The sequence below is a fragment of the Anolis carolinensis genome, chromosome 2 (assembly GCF_035594765.1).
Source record: "Anolis carolinensis isolate JA03-04 chromosome 2, rAnoCar3.1.pri, whole genome shotgun sequence".
NCBI classification, from domain to species: domain Eukaryota; kingdom Metazoa; phylum Chordata; class Lepidosauria; order Squamata; family Dactyloidae; genus Anolis; species Anolis carolinensis.
The window spans coordinates 130,064,556-130,084,560 of NC_085842.1; the positions used below are offsets into that span (position 1 = coordinate 130,064,556).

General features: G+C 40.7%; 1 protein-coding gene, 1 long non-coding RNA gene and 1 pseudogene across 4 annotated transcripts in view; 1 reads left to right on the plus strand and 2 right to left on the minus strand.

Moving 5' to 3' along the window:
* adgrl1 (adhesion G protein-coupled receptor L1) overlaps nt 1-20,005 on the plus strand; it is a 242,388-nt gene that overhangs the window by 89,248 nt on the left and 133,135 nt on the right. The window lies entirely within an intron of this gene.
* On the minus strand, nt 8,910-9,927 carry LOC134296230 (uncharacterized). Its single transcript, XR_010002847.1, has 2 exons — nt 9,366-9,927; nt 8,910-9,140 (listed from the first exon to the last, which is right to left on the minus strand). It is a non-coding gene; the product is annotated as an uncharacterized LOC134296230 (long non-coding RNA).
* Nucleotides 13,196-17,936, minus strand: LOC100554668 (RING finger and SPRY domain-containing protein 1-like; annotated as a pseudogene).

The window sequence follows — 20,005 nt, forward strand, 5'->3', positions numbered from 1 at the left end:
CTGTATTTCTCTTTTCTCTTTGCAGTTACTGTCAGCATCCCCCTCCACTTTGGGGAACCCGCAAGAGCCATGGTAGTCAGGAAACACTAAGCCCAGATGCAGGCAGGATTGACAAAGTGAAAACTAGAAGCACCTCTTGCACCTTTAATGGTTATGTAGAATTTCTGCATCTGTTACCTGGTTATATAACAAGCAACACTGGCTGGAATCCCCCTTTTCTAGACAAATATTGTAAAGTAGAGGAGCTGTTTTTGATTTTTAATCTGGCAACTCTAGTTGCAAGAGACAGATTGTGAGAACAATTGGAATCAGAGCCTTTATTTTTGCTGGTTTCTAATTTTTAACTGAAAATGTGGAGGGTTTTATTGTGCTTTCCTCTATTAAAGCCAGAACCTTTTTCATAGCACATATGTGGAACTTAAACATAGAAACTGCATTAAAACAGCTTTGGGGTGGGATTTACAGAGCCCCGCTGATTGCTATCCCTGTTGCCCCCTTAATGCTTCTCTAAGATCGAATTCTAAAGCCTTTGCCTGAGACACCCTCTAGATTTTGTTCCTGTTCCAGTTCAAGCAATGCAAATTAATTTCTGTATAAAGGCATTGTAGTTTTTCATAATTAAGGAATACAGTGCACTCTCCCATTTTGAGTGAGCCTTTGGCCTAAAAATGGGATTGGTATTTTAGGTCATAGCACAGGGGGTGGCTTAGAAGATTGAGAAGCCATTGTGTTTAAATCATCCAAGACCCCATTGTAGCTCAGCTGGGGGTCGAGTAGCAGCTGCCAGAGCATCTGTCTACCAGCGGGGGCCTGTTATCAGACTTGGCTATGGGGATTATGGCTGGAGAGTTGGTTGTTGTTTCTTCTGTGTTGAAGATATTTAATCCCATGTTTACACCCTTCTTTTAGTGAATAGAGACTATAGGATAGCTCATTAATAATGCAAAATGCTTGCTTATGTGCTATTCTACCCAGATCTGGACTACCTAGACTCCATTTGCTCTACACCTGAAATTATAGGCCTAGGGCATGGGATGGAGGAACATATGGTAAGCATGTCTTAAGTTCTGCTTTAGCATCTCTTTGTCTGAAGCAGTATTTTCAGGGCCTTCTTAACGGGGAGCACCACAGTTTGAATGGCGGGCACATTGCCATGGCAACCAGGGTAGTGCAGTGGCAGTAGTACAAGGATTTCGTGTTGAAAGGGGAGCATTATTTCACAAAGTATATAGAAAAGTATGTGCTGAGAAAAGTATGTGTAACTTGTGGTCCCTACTTTCTTTGTGTAATACTTTCACTATTATGTCATTTTCAGTACTATGTCAGTTTCAGTCTTATTTCAGTATTCTTGAGAATAATGCATGCTGGATGGGAAAGTGGAAAATGTTCAGCAATATGGAAAGTATCAGGCTGTTGAAGGGTGCTCCAATGAGTCCCAATGCTGATTTTACTGGCTTATATGCTAGTTATACAGTAGACTCTCGGTTAATAATACTTTGTTTTTAAAGAAAACCACCCCCTTTTAATAATACTGTAAAACTGTGTTACATTGTGTTGTTTGTCTTTATTTCCATTTAATTACTGTGTTTCAATATTAACATTAAGTCAATACAGAGTTTATGTTATGTTATAGTATGGGGCATAGTATTAGTTTGGTCTGTTGTTAATAGTAACTCTTAAGCAGCCAGAAATTACATTTGTCTGGTATCTATCAATCTCCAGGGGTGCCAGTTAATTGAGAGTCTACTGTATATTAATTGGAAAGGGAATGATCATACTTGGGGCCTTTTAATACTACACAGTAATAATGCTACGATTCCACTTATATTGCCATGGCTGCATTCTATAGAAATATAGAATTTGCATTTTAAGAAGGAAGATTTAGCATTCTCAGCCTCAAAGCTTCCATGGTACCCTCACCAAACTATAAGTACCAGGGTTTCAGTGGATGTTGAATTGAATCATAGTGCTGTGGTTATGTAACACAGAGCGGCAGTATGGTATAGTGGTTTGAGTTTTGAACTTGGTCTCTGGAAGACCAGGATTAAATCCCTGCTTGGACATAGAAACCCACTGGATGATTTTGGTCAAGTTACACTTTTCTCAGCCTTAGTGGGAGACAAAGGCAAACTCCTTCAGAACAAATCTTGCCATGAAAACTCCATAATAGGTTGCCATAAGTCGTAAACAATGTGAAGGCATACAACACACAATTGTGTAGTATTGAAATGGACCCTAGTAAAAGTTTTTCTTGCTGATATTTCTTCTTAAATGTAAGTCCTAATTTTGGCTGCTTTTCTGTTTGTGGCTTACCTGGGGTCAACTGTAAAGACCCACCAGTAGTAATGGTGGCTATGGGAGTATGCCTTAGTTATATTATCTCATATTGTCTTTCTGAATTCAAAGGATAATTGCTTTGCCCCCCCTCCTCCCCCAAATATATTGCAGTTTGCTAGTCATTCATGGTCTGCCTGCCTGCCTGCCTTTGGGGCCTCTGACTCCTTAGGAAAGGGCACAAACACTGGTGTAAAAAGCAAATTTAATAGGAGACATTGTAAAGAAAGGAATAGAAAATAAAATAGTAGGTGTCATAATGCCATAAATAAATCTGTGTTATGACATGTGCAGATCTGGTTATTCATCTTAAAAAGAGAAATTAAATTGAAAAGCTACAAAACTGAACAGCCAAAAAGATAAAAAGGTCAGAAGAATTTCTGTATGTCTTGAGTAAATAAGTAAATCTGCATGTCTGTGTGTGTGGAGACTTTATGGGAGATAAAATTGAAGATTTTATGAAGACTAAAACCTGTCTAAAAGTTAAATTAATGAAAACAGAACTCGAGAATCTGCTAATGAAATTGATTGGTAGGCATTTGGAATAGATAAAAGAAATCCTTTCTTATATAGTGCATAACTTGTGAAGTTCATTGCCAGAAGATGTAATGCTGACCACTGATTTAGATGAGATTAAAAGGAGATTAGAGTAATTAATGGAGTTTGGTATCTTAGTGAAGCTTTGGCATTAGTAAACAGATGTTGGACAGGGTCTTTTCTTCAGATTCAGCCAGTCTCCTGTAAAGTTCAGGCAGAATGTAGAGAGATCTCTGGAGAACAGGTAACTGAGAAGTAGAGAGTAAGAGTGAGGGCACTTCCAAACTTCACAGAAATGCACACCAAAGCGGGTTTAAAATTCCCGTTTTGGCGTGCATTTCTGTCGCCACACCTCCTTTCAAAACCCAGGCTTTCCTGGGTGGCTGTCTCCATGCCCCCCCCCCCCCCCAGCCTCCTGGCACATTATTTCTATGTGCTAGAAGGCCTCCAATACTGGCAGCCCAGTACATTTTTTCTTATTTTAAAGGGCTTTTGGGGGAGGTTGGGGAGAGGGGTGCCCTTCTCGGTTCTCCGGGCTCATGGGGTCTGAAGAACTGAGATGGTGTGATGACTCATGGGCCATGTAGTCCCGTTCCTAGTACTATTGTGGCAGATGAAGAGGAAAACTTGGGTTTCCCACCGTTTCAGCCAGAATTGGAGCCCTTGCACCTGCAAGATGTTTGCCCACAAGAAGTCAGCCAAACAAGCCTTGAGCAGAAATCTCCCCCATTTTCTCGCCGGGATAATTATAATCGAGATAGAGGCGCTAGGGAGGCAAATCGCAGAAGCGCCAGGATTGCTGCCAGACAATTAGTTGATTAAGCCTGTTTCCCTTGGGAAATCTTAAGGAGTCATGCATCTGGACACAGTATGGGTTTCGTTTCTTGTTCCCCAGGGAAAGTGTTCCTTGGCGGGAAAACAAGATTCTATATAGGTGTTTACCCGCAAGGAAATCCTTGTGGAGTCAATTCGTCAGCTTCGGGAGTGAGATCGTGTGTGGACTACGCTACTCCAGTTCCCTGTTTCCCGGACCTTGCCACGGACCTTGTTCTAGTTCCAAGCCTGCCTTGTCCCCGGATCTTGCCACGGACCTCGTTCTTGCTTCTTGCCTCTTGTTGCCACGTATCAAGCCTTGTTTGCCAAGAATCTAGTTTGCTTCCAACCTTGTTGTCAAGCTCCATTGGACTAAAGGACCCTGTCTTTTCCCCACACTTTGCTTGGCAAAGTGTGTGTTTCGGTTATTGGATTATAACTTTGGACTCTAATATCACATATTGGACATTGTTTTCCTGGACTATATTTGACCTTTCCTGAAAGGTCTACTTCTGAACTATATTCTTCACTTGTTTTTATTGACTTTATATATTCCTTTAATAAAGATATTAGATAGATTCTGGCCTCTGCGCATGGTTATTGGTGCTCTGCAGCCTGGGTCTTGACAGATGGGCTGTGGGGACTGAACCCTGGGTAGTTGCGAGACTACCCAGTAGTCAGTCCCCACAGGACCCATACCTCATTCAACCTGGGCCTTTCAGAAGGACCGGATCTAATGGAGTATCAAATTGTGACAAAGCAGGGTTTACCTGCTTTATCCCGAATTAATCCCCTTTTACCAGAGGCATCGTTTGATAAAAGTCCGACAGAGCATACATTTCAGGCCCTGTCTGGAAAGAATGCTCTGGGATGCAAAGGGAGAAGAGAGCATTGTAGGGTAGAAAAAGAATGGGGGTATGGTCTAGCAGTCAAAGGAATAAAGAGAGAGAGAAAGACTGCGTGTGTTATGAGATCTTGAAACTGAAAGAGAGAGAAATATTTCTGTAGTACAACTAGAAATCCAGTAAGCATTTTTAGTAACCATGCCAGCTAGGACAGAGCATCCAAACTGTTTCGTGTGGAGGACTAGCCCCAAGTGTGCCAGGGCCTGGCATAACCTTCGTGACCATAAACTACAGCTGTTTCTTTCTTTCCAGGAAATTTATCACGGAATAGAAGCCAATGTTCCAGGGTCAGCCAATTTTGAAAAACACAGGACTACAGGATTCTGGGAGTTGTAATCTGAAGAAATAACTTTCCCAAGCTCTGATAAAAAAGGGCTTTTAAAAATGATTACTGGGTGGAACTGTTTTGAATTAATAAGAATTTTAAAAATTATAATTACAGACCAGTGCTTTTTATGTTATCTGATGGAATCTAGTAATTTGTATATGTAATGTAGTAGAATTATATTGATTTGTATAACATTTTCTATGCAAATGTATATGTTGGAGGCAGAGCCGTCCTGAGGTAATTTTCCTTAGTAGGCAAAGGTACTTTTTGGCGCCCCCCGCCCCCCCCCCCCCCCACGGTGTGTGGGGGAGGGGCCGTGCGGCGGGCGGGGCCGTGCGGCGTGGGAGGCAGGGCCAGGCCTTCCCGCTGTGGCCTGGCTGGGCCTTCCCACCACGTGGCCTGGCCCTGCCCCAGAGCAGCCCTGCCCCCTGTGGGAAGACCTGGAACGGAGGAGAAGGAGGCGGGGGTTGCGCCATTCTCCCGGGGCCTCAATGGCACCCACCAGATGATTGCGCCACAGGCAAATGTTTCCCTCGTCTGGCGGTTGGACCGGGTTTGGTTGGAGATACTGATTTGTCATATAGTGTAGATGGAAATCCAGTTCATCAGATGATAATGTGACTCAGTCTGTAATTCAAGTGCCAACTTCTGGTCAGCTATTCCTTCTTATTCCTTGCTTTTGCAATGCATAGTGATCGGGTAGGACTTTAAATGCTGTCTTGTGGAATACATTGCTGTCTTCTTGTACTTGGAAGGATTTTTTTTTGTTGTTGGGGAAAGATAACGTTCTTGTATTTTCTAAACCACTGTGCCCTGTAAGTCTTTAAAACTCAGAAGTCGAATTCTAAGTGAGGAAGCAGGCACTCTCTTCAATAATCCATTTTTCGATAGAGTTACGAGTTGGGTCGATACAGGGAATGCTGTGGATGTAGTGTACCTGGATTTCAGTAAGGCCTTCGACAAAGTCCCCCACGACCTTCTGGCAAACAAACTAGTAAAATGTGGGCTAGACAAAACTACGGTTAGGTGGATCTGTAATTGGCTAAGCGAATGAACCCAAAGGGTGCTCACCAATGCGTCGTCTTCATCATGGAAAGAAGTGACAAGTGGAGTGCCGCAGGGCTCCGTCCTGGGCCCGGTTCTGTTCAACATCTTTATTAACGACTTAGACGAAGGGTTAGAAGGCACGATCATCAAGTTTGCAGACGACACCAAACTGGGAGGGATAGCTAACACTCCAGAAGACAGGAGCAGAATTCAAAACGATCTTGACAGACTAGAGAGATGGGCCAAAACTAACAAAATGAAGTTCAACAGGGACAAATGCAAGATACTTCACTTCGGCAGAAAAAATGGAAATCAAAGATACAGAATGGGGGACGCCTGGCTTGACAGCAGTGTGTGCGAAAAAGACCTTGGAGTCCTCGTGGACAACAAGTTAAACATGAGCCAACAATGTGATGCGGCTGCTAAAAAAGCCAATGGGATTCTGGCCTGCATCAATAGGGGAATAGCGTCTAGATCCAGGGAAGTTATGCTCCCCCTCTATTCTGCCTTGGTCAGACCACACCTAGAATACTGTGTCCAATTTTGGGCACCACAGTTGAAGGGAGATGTTGACAAGCTGGAAAGCGTCCAGAGGAGGGCGACTAAAATGATTAAGGGTCTGGAGAACAAGCCCTATGAGGAGCGGCTTAAAGAGCTGGGCATGTTTCGCCTGCAGAAGAGAAGGCTGAGAGGAGACATGATAGCCATGTACAAATATGTGAAGGGAAGTCATAGGGAAGAGGGAGCAAGCTTGTTTTCTGCTGCCCTGCAGACTAGGACACGGAACAATGGCTTCAAAATACAGGAAAGGAGATTCCACCTGAACATCAGGAAGAACTTCCTCACTGTGAGAGCTGTTCGACAGTGGAACTCTCTCCCCGGGGCTGTGGTGGAGGCTCCTTCCTTGGAGGCTTTTAAGCAGAGGCTGGATGGCCATCTGTCGGGGGTGCTTTGAATGCGATTTCCTGCTTCTTAGCAGGGGGTTGGACTAGATGGCCCATGTGGTCTCTTCCAACTCTACTATTCTATGATTCTATGATTCTATGATTCTATGTTTGATATGCTCTGTATCTCCAAGTGGAGTATAGTTTATGAGAGCACCAATTTCTAATAGTGCAAAATCCTGGAGAGTGTTGTCATTTTTGAGGGCTTATATGAACACCTCAATATTGCAAATTTATTGATTTTTTAAAAGGAAGAGCACTTTAGACATAGATTAATGCTTTGAATTCTATAGAAGCAGCTCTATGAAATGTATCAAAAAGAGGATTTAATTCTTCAGAAAAGTCATAGGATTGAATGATAATCAGAATTTATCAAAACCCAAATCGAGATGCTAGTACAATTTTAGAATTATCTGAAAGAATCAGCCTTTACTCAGTTTCAACAGTTATGTTGGAAAGGACAAAATCACTCCTGGCTGGTCAAAATCAGTACAAAAAAGAGTTCAGGGGAAAAACTAGTCCTATTGTTCTAAAAGCACTCTGCACCAAAAAGGCCCACACTTTGAGACAGCATACATAAGATGCCAAAAAGTTGAAATAGGGTTGGAGGAGGTGGGGGAGTGCTGAACTAGACAAAAACAATGCTAAAGAGGTCTAAGTTTAGAAGCTCACTGTCATGTATCATCTGTACTCAGATGATGTATGAAGCGACCACACTAGTAGAGAACCAGTTTTTCCTAGGGTCCTTATTTTGTGAAGATACTGATCCTTAAAGGAGAACAAATTGCACAATGTGCGGACAGCCATTAATTTCAGAACAGATTGATGATGTGGTACTATTGTGCCACCCAGTTTGCCACCTCCTGGTTTGGTTTTGTTTGGTTATGCTCAGGGCAAGAGCCAGATCTGTGTTACAGCCTGTTTTATATATTTAGAAATGTTGGTTTGGAAATCTGCTTGGTCCCAGAAAACCTAGGTGTAACTTGATGAAAGCAACAGTCAGTATTATCCATTTTCCGAGTGAAGGTAAATTGTACATCTTAATCATAACATTGAAATAGAGTAGTTTAGAGCAGCCGCAGATAGTGAGACCCGGGCTGCTTGTGGATCCATGTGCCTGGTGAGATGAAGAAGTTACTCCAATGTTCCCAAATAAATCTTACTAAGTTGAAGAAGAAGCCACCAAAATATTTTGTAATCAGCTGAAAGTGATGTAGCCTGCAGTAATCCGCCAAAGTAAGCTGAGATACCATACATAGCAAAAAGTTGACATTTTATAGACAGAAATCTGTTGAATTCCCTATGCCTGCCCCAACTGAAGCTGGCTTCGCCATGATTGGCTGGGCTCTGCTGATGTCTGGACAGGGAGGGATTCCCTGCAGAGGCAGGACTGTAGTGTCCACCAGTCAATCAGAGAGCATCCCCTGCTTCCACTGTAGATTTCCCTCTATCCAATGGCTGAAGTGGGGCAGGCAGAAAAAGAAGGCATTGTTCTATGAATTGATTATGTGGTCCCAGCAAGGGACAAACAGTGGGTTCATCCATTCTCAGGAGTCTTTATTGTTGGAATGATTATCTGAGGCCGAAAGTGAGGAAGAGCTGAGGAGCCTTATCACCAAGGTGAAAGAAGAAAGTGCAAAAGCTGGGTTGCAGTTAAACATCAAGAAAACAAAGATCATGGCAACTATACCTATTGATAACTGACAAATAGAGGGAGAAAGTGTGAAGGCAGTGATAGACTTTATATTTCTAGGCACGAAGATCACTGCAGATGCAGACTGCAGCCAGGAAATCAGAAGACGTTTACTTCTTGGGAGGAGAGCAATGGCCAACCTTGACAAAATAGTGAAGAGCAGAGACATCACACTGGTAACAAAGGTCCGCATAGTCAAAGCAATGGTATTCCCCATAGTAAACTCTAAATGGGTTCCTGAGTCAACTCAAACACAAATGACCTCCTATATATACAATTGAAAATAAACCAGTTCAGTAAACAATATGTCTGGCAAATTAGTATACTGTTTAAATTCACAGTAATATCAAACACCATCAAATGGATTGTCCAATATACATTGAAATGCAGTCGGCGTTAAATTCACAGTAATAACAAGCAGCCTCAAATGGATTGTCCAATATACATTGAAATGCAATCGGCGTTGTGTATTCTAATGCCGAGAAGAGTAAGTCCGCCACGACCGGTTTCGGCCCTGCATCAGGCCTTCCTCTGGTGGTCTGAAAATAGTTACGTACACTAACATAAGTAACAAAATATATCCATAAAACATCATCCATTGCCTAATACTAACATGGTTCCAAACTTAACACTTGTTCTCTTTAGAGATACATGTCATTTACATTGTGAAATGTATATCAAAGACACCAATAGTTACATACACAAAATATAAGTAACTACCTATCCATTGAATAACAACATAAAAAACATTGCAATATACTTACACAGTTCCAAATTTAACACTTGTTCTCCTTAGAGATACATGTTTTTTACAGTGGAATCTAGGTCAAAGGAACAAGGAGTGGCCATAAGCATTAAAGAGTTACATACATCCAAAAAATTGTTTTTAAACAAATAGTATATTTCTAAAACAGTATATACTCACGGGATACTCTGCTGTGTGTTGGGTTCTAATTGCGAGTATGAAAAGCATCAAGGGGTTGCCTCAATTTAAAGGGGAAGATGTTAAAGAAACAGAGAGGTTTATTTAAAGATATAGAAGAAATTACCACCAGATGGTGCTATGAGTTCCCTTATTGTATTGGGTGTATTCAATTAGGGATTTATAGTATGATAAGGTTCTATATATAACAACTGTATGAATTTTGTTCATTTAAGCCCTGTGGATGTTCTGTCCGTAATCTGCAAAGGGAAACATATTGGATTTTCAGATTACGGACAGAACATCCACAGGGCTTAAATGAACAAAATTCATACAGTTGTTATATATAGAACCTTATCATACTATAAATCCCTAATTGAATACACCCAATACAATAAGGGTACTCATAGCACCATCTTTCTTCTATAATTTCTTCTATATCTTTAAATAAACCTCTCTGTTTCTTTAACATCTTCCCCTTTAAATTGAGGCAACCCCTTGATGCTTTTCATACTCGCAATTAGAACCCAACACACAGCAGAGTATCCCGTGAGTATATACTATTTTAGAAATATACTATTTGTTTAAAAACAATTTTTTGGATGTATGTAACTCTTTAATGCTTATGGCCACTCCTTGTTCCTTTGACCTAGATTCCACTGTAAAAAACATGTATCTCTAAGGATGTGATGACTCATGGGCCTTGTAGTCCTGTTCCTAGTACTATTGTGCCAGATGAAGATGAAAACATGGGGTTTTCGCCGGTTCAACAAGAACTGGAGTCTCTTCACCTGCAGGATGTTGATGTTTGCCCTCAAGAATTCAGTAAACCAGCCCTTGGGCAGTACTCCCCTCCGTTTCCCAGAAAGGAATTTTATTCTAAAGGCAGGGGAGTCAGGGAAGCTAATCGGAGAAGTCTAAGAATCGCTGCCAAACAAATGGCTGATTAGGTCTGCTTCCCTTGGGAAATTCTAAGGAGTCATGCATCTGGACAGAGTTGGGTTTCGCTTCTCGTTCTCTAGGGAAAGAGTTCTGTTTGCGGGAAAACGAGACCCAATATAGGTGTTTGGCGCGAGGGATCCTTTGTGGAGTCAATTGATCAGCTTGAGGAGAGAGATCGTGTGTGGACTTCGTAATCCCAGTTCCTTGCTTCCCGGATCAAGCTTCAAGCCTTGCCCTGTCTCACGGTTTTACCACGGACTCTGTTTCATGCTTCATGTTTTGCCTTGTCTCCAGTCACGAATCTAGCCAAGAATCAAGTTTATTTCCAGCCTTGTTGTCAAGCCTCATTGGACTCTAAGACTCTGTTATTTCCCCACACTATTGCTTGGCAAAGTGTGTGTTTCGGTCAAGTGGATTAAAACTTTGAACTCTAATATCATTTATTGGACAATACATTTTGGACTATATTTGACCTCATTTGAAAGGTCTGCTTCTGAACTATGTTCTTCACTTGTTTTTATTGATTTTATATATTTCTTTAATAAAGGTATTAGATAGAGACTGGCCTCTGTGTAAGGTTATTGGTGCCCAGCCGCCAGGGTCCTGACAAAGGAGAACAAGTGTTAAATTTGGAACTGTGTAAGTATATTGCAGTGTTTTTTATGTTGTTATTCAATGGATAGGTAGTTACTTATATTTTGTGTATGTAACTATTGGTGTCTTTGATATACATTTCACAATGTAAATGACATGTATCTCTAAAGAGAACAAGTGTTAAGTTTGGAACCATGTTAGTATTAGGCAATGGATGATGTTTTATGGATATATTTTGTTACTTATGTTAGTGTACGTAACTATTTTCAGACCACCAGAGGAAGGCCTGATGCAGGGCCGAAACCGGTCGTGGCGGACTTACTCTTCTCGGCATTAGAATACACAACGCCGATTGCATTTCAATGTATATTGGACAATCCATTTGAGGCTGCTTGTTATTACTGTGAATTTAACGCCGACTGCATTTCAATGTATATTGGACAATCCATTTGATGGTGTTTGATATTACTGTGAATTTAAACAGTATACTAATTTGCCAGACATATTGTTTACTGAACTGGTTTATTTTCAATTGTATATATAGGAGGTCATTTGTGTTTGAGTATTCCCCATAGTAACCTATGGTTGCGAGAGCTGGACCATAAGGAAGGCTGAGTGAAGGAAGATCAGAGTTCAAAAGCATCTGCTTTTGAACTCTGGTGCTGGAGGAAAACCCTGAGAGTGCCTTGGACCACAAGAAGATCCAACCAGTCCACCCTCCAGGAAATAATGCCCGGTTGCTCACTGGAGGGAAGGATATTAGAGGCAAAGTTGAAGTATTTTGCCCACATGAGGAGACAGGAAAGCTGGGAAAAGATCATGATGCTGGGGAAAATGGAAGGAAAAAGGAAGAGAGGCTGACCAAGAGCGAGATGGATGGACGGTATCCTTGAAGTGACTGGCCTGACCTTGAAGGAACTGGGGGCGGCAACAGCCGACAGGGAGCTCTGGTGTGGACTGGTCCATGAGGTCACAAAGAGTCAGAAACGACTATGTGACTGAGAGAGAGAGATTATCTGAGTTCCCAGTGAATGGGAGCAATGCCTCTGGCATTGAATGAGTTGAGAGTCCAAGGCAGAAATATTGTCCCTCCTGATAGGATTAAGTAGCAAGTTTCTTGAAAAAGGGAAATGTTATTGGTTGACAATGGGACATGAACTCCTGGTGAAATGGCTGGTAATGTGAGGTGATGAGTGGATTATCATGTCCAGGTAGCTGAAACAAAGGACATGCAGCTCAGTCCATGGATCCTGTTGTCCTCTGCACAGCTGGAAGTTATAGGGCTAGTAGAGATGGATTAGCCCAGAGATTAAGAGTGATTGGATCCTTTGCTTTTTAAGATGAAGCCCAGGAATACGGCTGGAGGGAGTTCCTGGGTCAAGAGTGCTAAATGAAAGATCATTAAGGTGGCTTGCTTCTCCAAAGGTTTTTAGTAAGACATAAAACATTAAACATTAAACATACACACACATGAGGGCACATTGGGGTGGTGAAAGGTGACTCAGGGTTAGTTGGGGAGAAGGGAGGACACATTTGAGATTTGATAAATACAGTAGAGTCTCACTTATACAACGTTCTGGATTATCCAACGCATTTTTGTAGTCAATGTCTTCAATACATCATGATACTTTGGTGCTAAATTCGTAAATACAGTCATTACTACATAGCATTACTGCATATTGAACTACTTTTTCTGTCAAATTTGTTGTATAACATGATGTTTTGGTGCTTAATTTGTAAAATCATAACCTAATTTGATGTTTAATAGGCTTTTCCTTAATACCTCCTTATTATCCAACATATTCGCTTATCCAACGTTCTGCCGGCTCGTTTATGTTGGATAAGTGAGACTCTACTGTAAGTGCAATATTATAAAATATTTTCCTTGGCTTCCCTTTGCTAACCTGTTAGCTTTCCCAGCATAGATATGTAAATGTCCCTTACCCCAGCTAGACAAAAGACATTGAAATTCCTTTGTTTGTGAGTCATTGCATAAGAGCAGGATCGTTTAACTGTTGGCTTAGGAAGAGCAAAGGTCAAATGCCTTTTGCAACATGGATTCTAGTATATTTGTTATCTGTTCATTTCTGCTATAAATATATAAAATATGAAACCTTGATTAAATGTACACACTATCTAATACGGGAAGGGGTCCCTGTTGCTGTTGTTCTCTTGCCGACACAAATGGAAGGTCTCCAGCTGCAAGGCACACTCCATGCACTGGTCACTATATCCACATAGCCTGAATTCAGTGTTGGCGATTTCATCACAGCAAAGGGTGCAGCAGTTTTCTTTGATGCTCACATGCTTCAACAAGGCCAAGCGTCTGTGTCTGGGTAAAATTATTTTCTCTTCTGCTGTCAGGAAGGCATAATTGCCGTCTTTGGTAGCCCATCTGATCTAAATCACTCCAGAAGTGATGATGGTGACTTCATAATATCAGACTCCAAAATCCACACAGAAGGTACACCAGACGCTTTCAAAAGAGGAGGCATCGCATCAGACATTCAACCCATGCAATGAGATCTGAAGGTATTCACTGATGTTGTTACTATTCAGCATGGCATTAATGTGGGTCAAGCCAACCTCCTTGAACGTAAACTGCCTGCCTTATTTCAAAACAGATTACCTAAACTCCACTGAGTGCAGAAACCAACTTGGTGCGTTAAGTAGTCCAGATTATCCATCTCTTTCTCTAACAAGACAAGTTGATCGCTGATGCAAGTCTGGGAAACAGTCACTTTATTTTCACTTGTTTGTGCAAACTTTTCCAGGGCTGTTAGTACAAAAAGCATTACTGTTGGGTGGGACTGGAACTCCAAGCTCTGCAGCAAGTATTCCAAGATTCCTTGACTGAGTAAACCTACACTTGCAGGACCTGCAAGCTTCTCTGCCAAACAGCCCAGGATGGCGGTGGTGTTCAAATGTTTGGCAGAATGGCACACATCCTGGTGCGCAACGGCTCTCCTTATATTTAATATTTCAGTCAACTTCTGGAATGCATCTTTTATTGGCAATGGACACTCATCAAGTAGTAATGTTATAACAGCTAGACCCAGGGGATCTTCTAATGGAATAACTTTAATTAATGATTGAACAACTTCCAGCCAGCCTTCATCTATTTCAGCCATTTCATGCAAAGTCATCATGGAATAAGGAGGTTCCTGATTATTGCCAACAAGTGTCCAAATGATCGCCAGCATGTCCAGTAATAATCCATCCACGTTATTTTTTTTCCTCCTCAGTTCATGGGACCCCTGTCCCCGTCAAGGGGGCTGTATGGGGTCGCTATATAATTTTTACTGATATTTTATAATATGATATGATATACCATGTTTCCCCCGAAAATAAGACAGTGTCTTATATTAATTTTTGCTTCCAAAGATGCACTAGGTCATATATTCAGGGGATGTCTTATTTTTCTATGAAGAAGAATTCACATTTATTGTTGAACAAAAAAATGAAAATTATATACTGTACAGTAGTTGTCATCACAAACCAGCATAACCAGACAAACTGTGAATCCTATCAAGAATTTCTTGTTACTGCCATTATTTTCATGCACAACACTCTATGGTATGTACATTTACCACTCCTGCATGCTCTGGTGTTCTGTTTGGCGAGCATGCTTCCAAACAAAAACTTTGCTAGGTCTTACTTTTGGGGAGGCTTTATATTTAGCAATTCAGCAAAACGTCTACTAGGTCTTATTTTCAGAGGATGTCTTGTTTTCGGGGAAATGGTAATAAATAATGTGATATTTTATAATTTTTACTTTTACTGAGTAAAATTTCTCGATTTTTGTGTTTTTTCTCCATATCCCCTGCTTATTGGACTGTTTAAGTGTACAAACTATTTAATGCCTAATAAAGATATTGTGCAACAGGATTTTAAAATTATTTCAGGGGAATTTGACAAAGTATGCCAGGACACTATCATTTTTCATGACACAGCAAGTATCCTTCATTGTCATCAAATGTTTCAGCTTACTGATAAACTACACAGTCTCAGTTCATATTCATTGCTTATATGGTACAAGACCCTCATTTGGATATTGTTTTAAGTAATGGAGTAGTTGGAGTAGTTCATGGGACTACTGAAAATAGTGGGCAAAGTAAAAGAGTTTGGAGAAATTATTTTGGAAAATAAAACAACGTAATAGGAACCAAAGTACAGCATAAAGACATACTCTGAATAATTCCCATTCTGTTTCAGAGCTTACCATTTGCAATCACAAGCCCTCTGAAGATTTTTTTTTCAAGGAATGGTCAGGGAACTCCTTAGAGAAAATGAAAGGAGTTCTCTTAATGGACAACATTCCACCTGATACAAGATCTTACATGATACATCATTAGCAAACAATGACAAAACACAATTTAGTGTTTTCAATAAGAGCCATAAAAGAGCCATGAATTCAAGATAAATGAGGGTATCTATCTATCTCTTTCTCTCTCTCTCTCTCCACCCCACCCCACCCCAGTGAAATAAATATCTTGATAGGAAAGTCATCTTACAATGTGGAACAAAGCCATACTCAAGGAAGAAAAGTACTATCAAAAGGCTGAACATACTAACCGATGTATTCTGATATCACGTTTCTGAGAATGATGATCTATGTACTTTAAGACATTTCCTCAGAGGCACAATAACTAAACCTAAAATTTATCACAGTCGAATTTTCTGGACCAGGTCAGGAAGCTGTTTTTATACAGACTGATAGTGATAGGGTGCCAACAAGCCAACATAAGTCAACATTTATACAAGCCACTATAAACTAGGTGGAAGATGTATTGCATGGTTCGAAATGTATGTCAAATGCATTATATTCCAGACCAAAAAATGCTATTTACAGATTGGAAAGCAATACGTTGCTAATGTGCAAACATGCCAAACCTAATAGGTTTCTGTAGGGTCTACCTTTCAGGATGTTCTCAAAATCCAAATATTGGATTTAAAAAAGTGGTTTTAGTTTTTCAAAAGTAACTAAATTATTACCTTTAAAAAATTGAATGCTAGACACATGTGGTATATAGCACATTCTTCCTTTATCAAACTTCTGTATTCACAGCAGCGCACAAAACAGCATGTTCAGGCAGAGCACAGATCAATACTTAAACCATGTCCTATTCTCCTCCTCCATTTAGTAAGGCTCCCCATGACTATAAAAGTAACTAAAAGGTTGCAGTTGTGCTATAAAAAGATTGACATTCTCTTGTTACATTATAAATGTAATGTAATATAATGTAATTAAACCTTAATCATTGGGAAAAGAAATAATATCAGGTAACATTATTTGTAAGTAATAACTACCAAGATCTGTCAGGCCATAAATATTTGATGACCTTGATTAAAGAAAAAGTGTGAGAGTGCCGGTATATTAAAAGTCACAAGGAAAAAAAGTCATAAGCAATAGGGTAGAGCAAACATTTGACTAATGGGAAATGGGATTGCTGAATTTTGGGCTTGGGTTCTGTGAGAAGATTGGAAACTGGGTGTGGCTCCTGTATGTTTAATATTGTGCAGAGGAAGGCATTTCAGCAGGAGCTGCATGTCACACAACCAATAACAAGCAACATCAGCCAAAATTCCCTATCCTTCACAACCATTAAAAGTATAGACGACTTCTCCAGTTTTTACTCTGGCAATCCTATCTGTGAAAAATTGATAAATAAAATATACCATATTAGTCATGTTAAACATGGTTACTCCTTTCTAGGAAGTTCCACTGCCAGTCCGTGCTGAGATTTTAATCTTCCTTGCACTTTAACACAACTTATTTTAGTAAATCCATTGTTGTTTTTCTGTCTTGACTATCTTTATAAATTTCAATTAAATGTTACTAGGGAATGACTGATGTTGCTTACATCGGTAGAAATGTTGTTTATGTCGGTAGAAAAAGGAAGAACAAGGAAGCGATAAGGCTTCTGCAAGGAGAAGACGGGGTAATGCTGACAGGGGACAGGAAAAAGGCAGAACTACTTAAATGCCTTCTTTGCCTCAGTCTTCTCACAAAAGGAAGACCGTTCTCAACCTCAGCAACATGGAGTGGACAAAGGATATGGGGAAATCCAACCTCAAATAGGGAAACAAGTCGTCCAAGAATATCTGAGCACTCTAAACAAATTCAAGTCTCCAGGGCCAGATCAACTACAGCCAAGAGTATTGAAGGAACTAGCAGAAGTCATTTCAGAACCACTGGCAATCATCTTTGAGAGTTCTTGGAAAATGGGAGAAGTCCCAGCAGATTGGAGGAGGGCAAATGTGGTCCCTATCTTCAAGAAGGGAAAAAAGACAACACAAACAATTACTCATATTGATACCAAGCAAGATTCTGGAAAAGATCATTAAGGAAATGGTCAGACTAATCTGATCTCTTTTTTTCGATAGAGTTACAAGCTGGTTAGATGAATGGGGGATTTCTGTAAGGCCTTCAACAAGGTCCCCTATGACCTTCTGGCAAACAAACTAGTCAAATGTGGGCTAGGCAAAACTACAGTTAGGTGGATCTGTAATTGGCTAAGCAAACGAACCCAAAAGGTGCTCACCAATGCTTCCTCTTCATCCTGAAAAGAAATGATGAGTGGAGTGCCGCAGGGTTCTGTCCTGGACCCGGGTCTGTTCAACATCTTTATTAATGACTTAGATGAAGGGCTAGAAGACATGATCATCAATTTTGTAGATGGCACCAGATTGGGAGGAATTTCAATTTCCTTTGAACCATTGGGATAACGCCATGTGGAAATAGCCCCCATCATGCTGTGGTGTGTGTGTGTGCACGCGTGTGTGGACACCAGCTCTTGAAATTAAGTATTTTTGCGGGAAGTGAAGGAGTGTACCTGAGTAGACCGTCGGTGTGTAGCTCTCTGGGGCTAAACATGGTGGTCAGAAGAGGGATAAAGAAAAGCAGAGAAGGAAAAGGAGTATTTGCATGCATAGATAGAAGCCTTGCATTCTGAACCACCCATGAATAGTTTTCCAGGTATTTTCCACAAAAATGGAATTGACAAATTCCTAGCAGCTGATGACTGCTTAATTGAGCCTTCTCTAACCTGACACACCTCTGTGTTGGGCTACACTTTCATCTATAGCTAGCACAACCTTTGTTGTATTAATAGGATCTGAAATCCAATGCAACCAGAGAGCAAAGGCTGAGGTAGTCATAAGAGTCTTCTACCACTCCTTACTTTAGGTATTCTATTTACCCTCCCCTCTCTCCTTTTAAAATTCCTGTATGCTAGTCAAATGTGACAAGAAAGGCCTTCCTTATTGAATTTGTGCTTATTCCTTTCTGCTAAGAAAGGATGCTTATGCGCCCCCCCCCCCAAAAAAAAAAACCAACATTCTGTTGCACTTGTTTTAAAAACTCATTGGGGAGCACCAGTGAAGGGTGAGGAAAAGGTGTTGCTATTGCAACGCCTTGCAGATGATGTGGAACACCAGGGTTTCCCAAAAAGTTTGTCAGCTGTTCCTCAATGAGAAGACAACTCATGATGGACCCAGCTTCCACAGACATTCAGCGCAGAATAAATACCAGCCTGGGCACATTCTCAGTTTGAGGGAAGTGGCGATTGGCCCGCTTGACTTGATCAAGTTGCCCTGTGGAAATTGTGAATTTGTTCTCTAATAATGGACTCAGAATCCTCTGCAGCATGCAATGGTGCAAGACCTGACATGCAGAGGATAGTGTGGAGCCTATCCTCTGCATGCGAGGAAGCATTTCAGTAATTTAAAAAACTGCATGTATTCATTGGTACCCTGTTTCCCCTAAAATAAGACATCCCCAGAAAATAAGACCTAGTAGAGGTTTTGCTGAATTGCTAAATATAAGGCCTCCCCTGAAAGTAAGACCTAGCAAAGTTTTTGTTTGGAAGCATGCCCACCAAACATAACTCCATGTACGTACCATAGATTGTTGTACATGGAAATATTGGTAGTAAGAAGAAATTCTTGATAGGATTCAGAGTTTATCTGGTTATGCTGGTTTGTGATGACAACTACTGTACAGTATATAATAAATGTTCATTTTTTTTGTTCAACAATACATGTAAATTCTTCTTCATGGAAAAATAAGACATCCCCTGAAAATAAGACCTAGCACATCTTTGGGAGCAAAAATTAATATAAGACACTGTCTTATTTTCGGGGAAACACGGTAGCTAGCTGTGAACCAGTAACGACATCTACCTTGGATACTGTATTTAAAACAAGAGGGGGGTTAACATGGATAACATAGCTGTGCATTGTGCATGGCTGGAAATAAACGAAAGGAACAAGATGTCTCTTAGTAAACAGGTGGATATATCAAGAAGTTGCTTGAACATACCAGTATTTTAAAAGCATCCTTTGCATGTGTAATTTTCTGTGGAGAAGATAAACTAAAGAGAAACGGCACATTCTTGTAGGCTTCAGCTCCCTGTTTCACTTCATTTTAGTTGCTTAGCAGGTGTTTGACCCAGTTTTGTCTATTTCATTCTAATACAGTATGTGCTTTTAAAATGTTATGAGGAAAATCAGCTCTGTTTCCAGGTGACCTATTCCTAGAACCCATAACTTCAACACCAGTCCTGATGAAACTGACTTTTCTAGAAAAGAGGGTGGAGTGGGGTGGAGAGGTGTAGTGTATTTAGCATATTGGTCCAAGATCTGGGAAATCCAGGTTCTACTTCTCTGAGCCATGAAATTCACACCAGTCATACTTCCTTAGTTACTCTTTCGACAATCACACTTTCTCAGCTTGATCTACTTCGCAAGGACTGTTTTAGGTTGGGAGGGGGAGACCTAGATATGCTATAGGAAGCTCAGTTGGGGGGAAATCTGGGCTACAAACAGATAAAAAGAATGAGTATATAGTTGGACCTTCATACAGTATTTGCATTTTTTACTTTTGCAGATTTGATACATTGATTTGATTAAACATTATCTCTAAGAATCTCTGGGTCCTCCAGT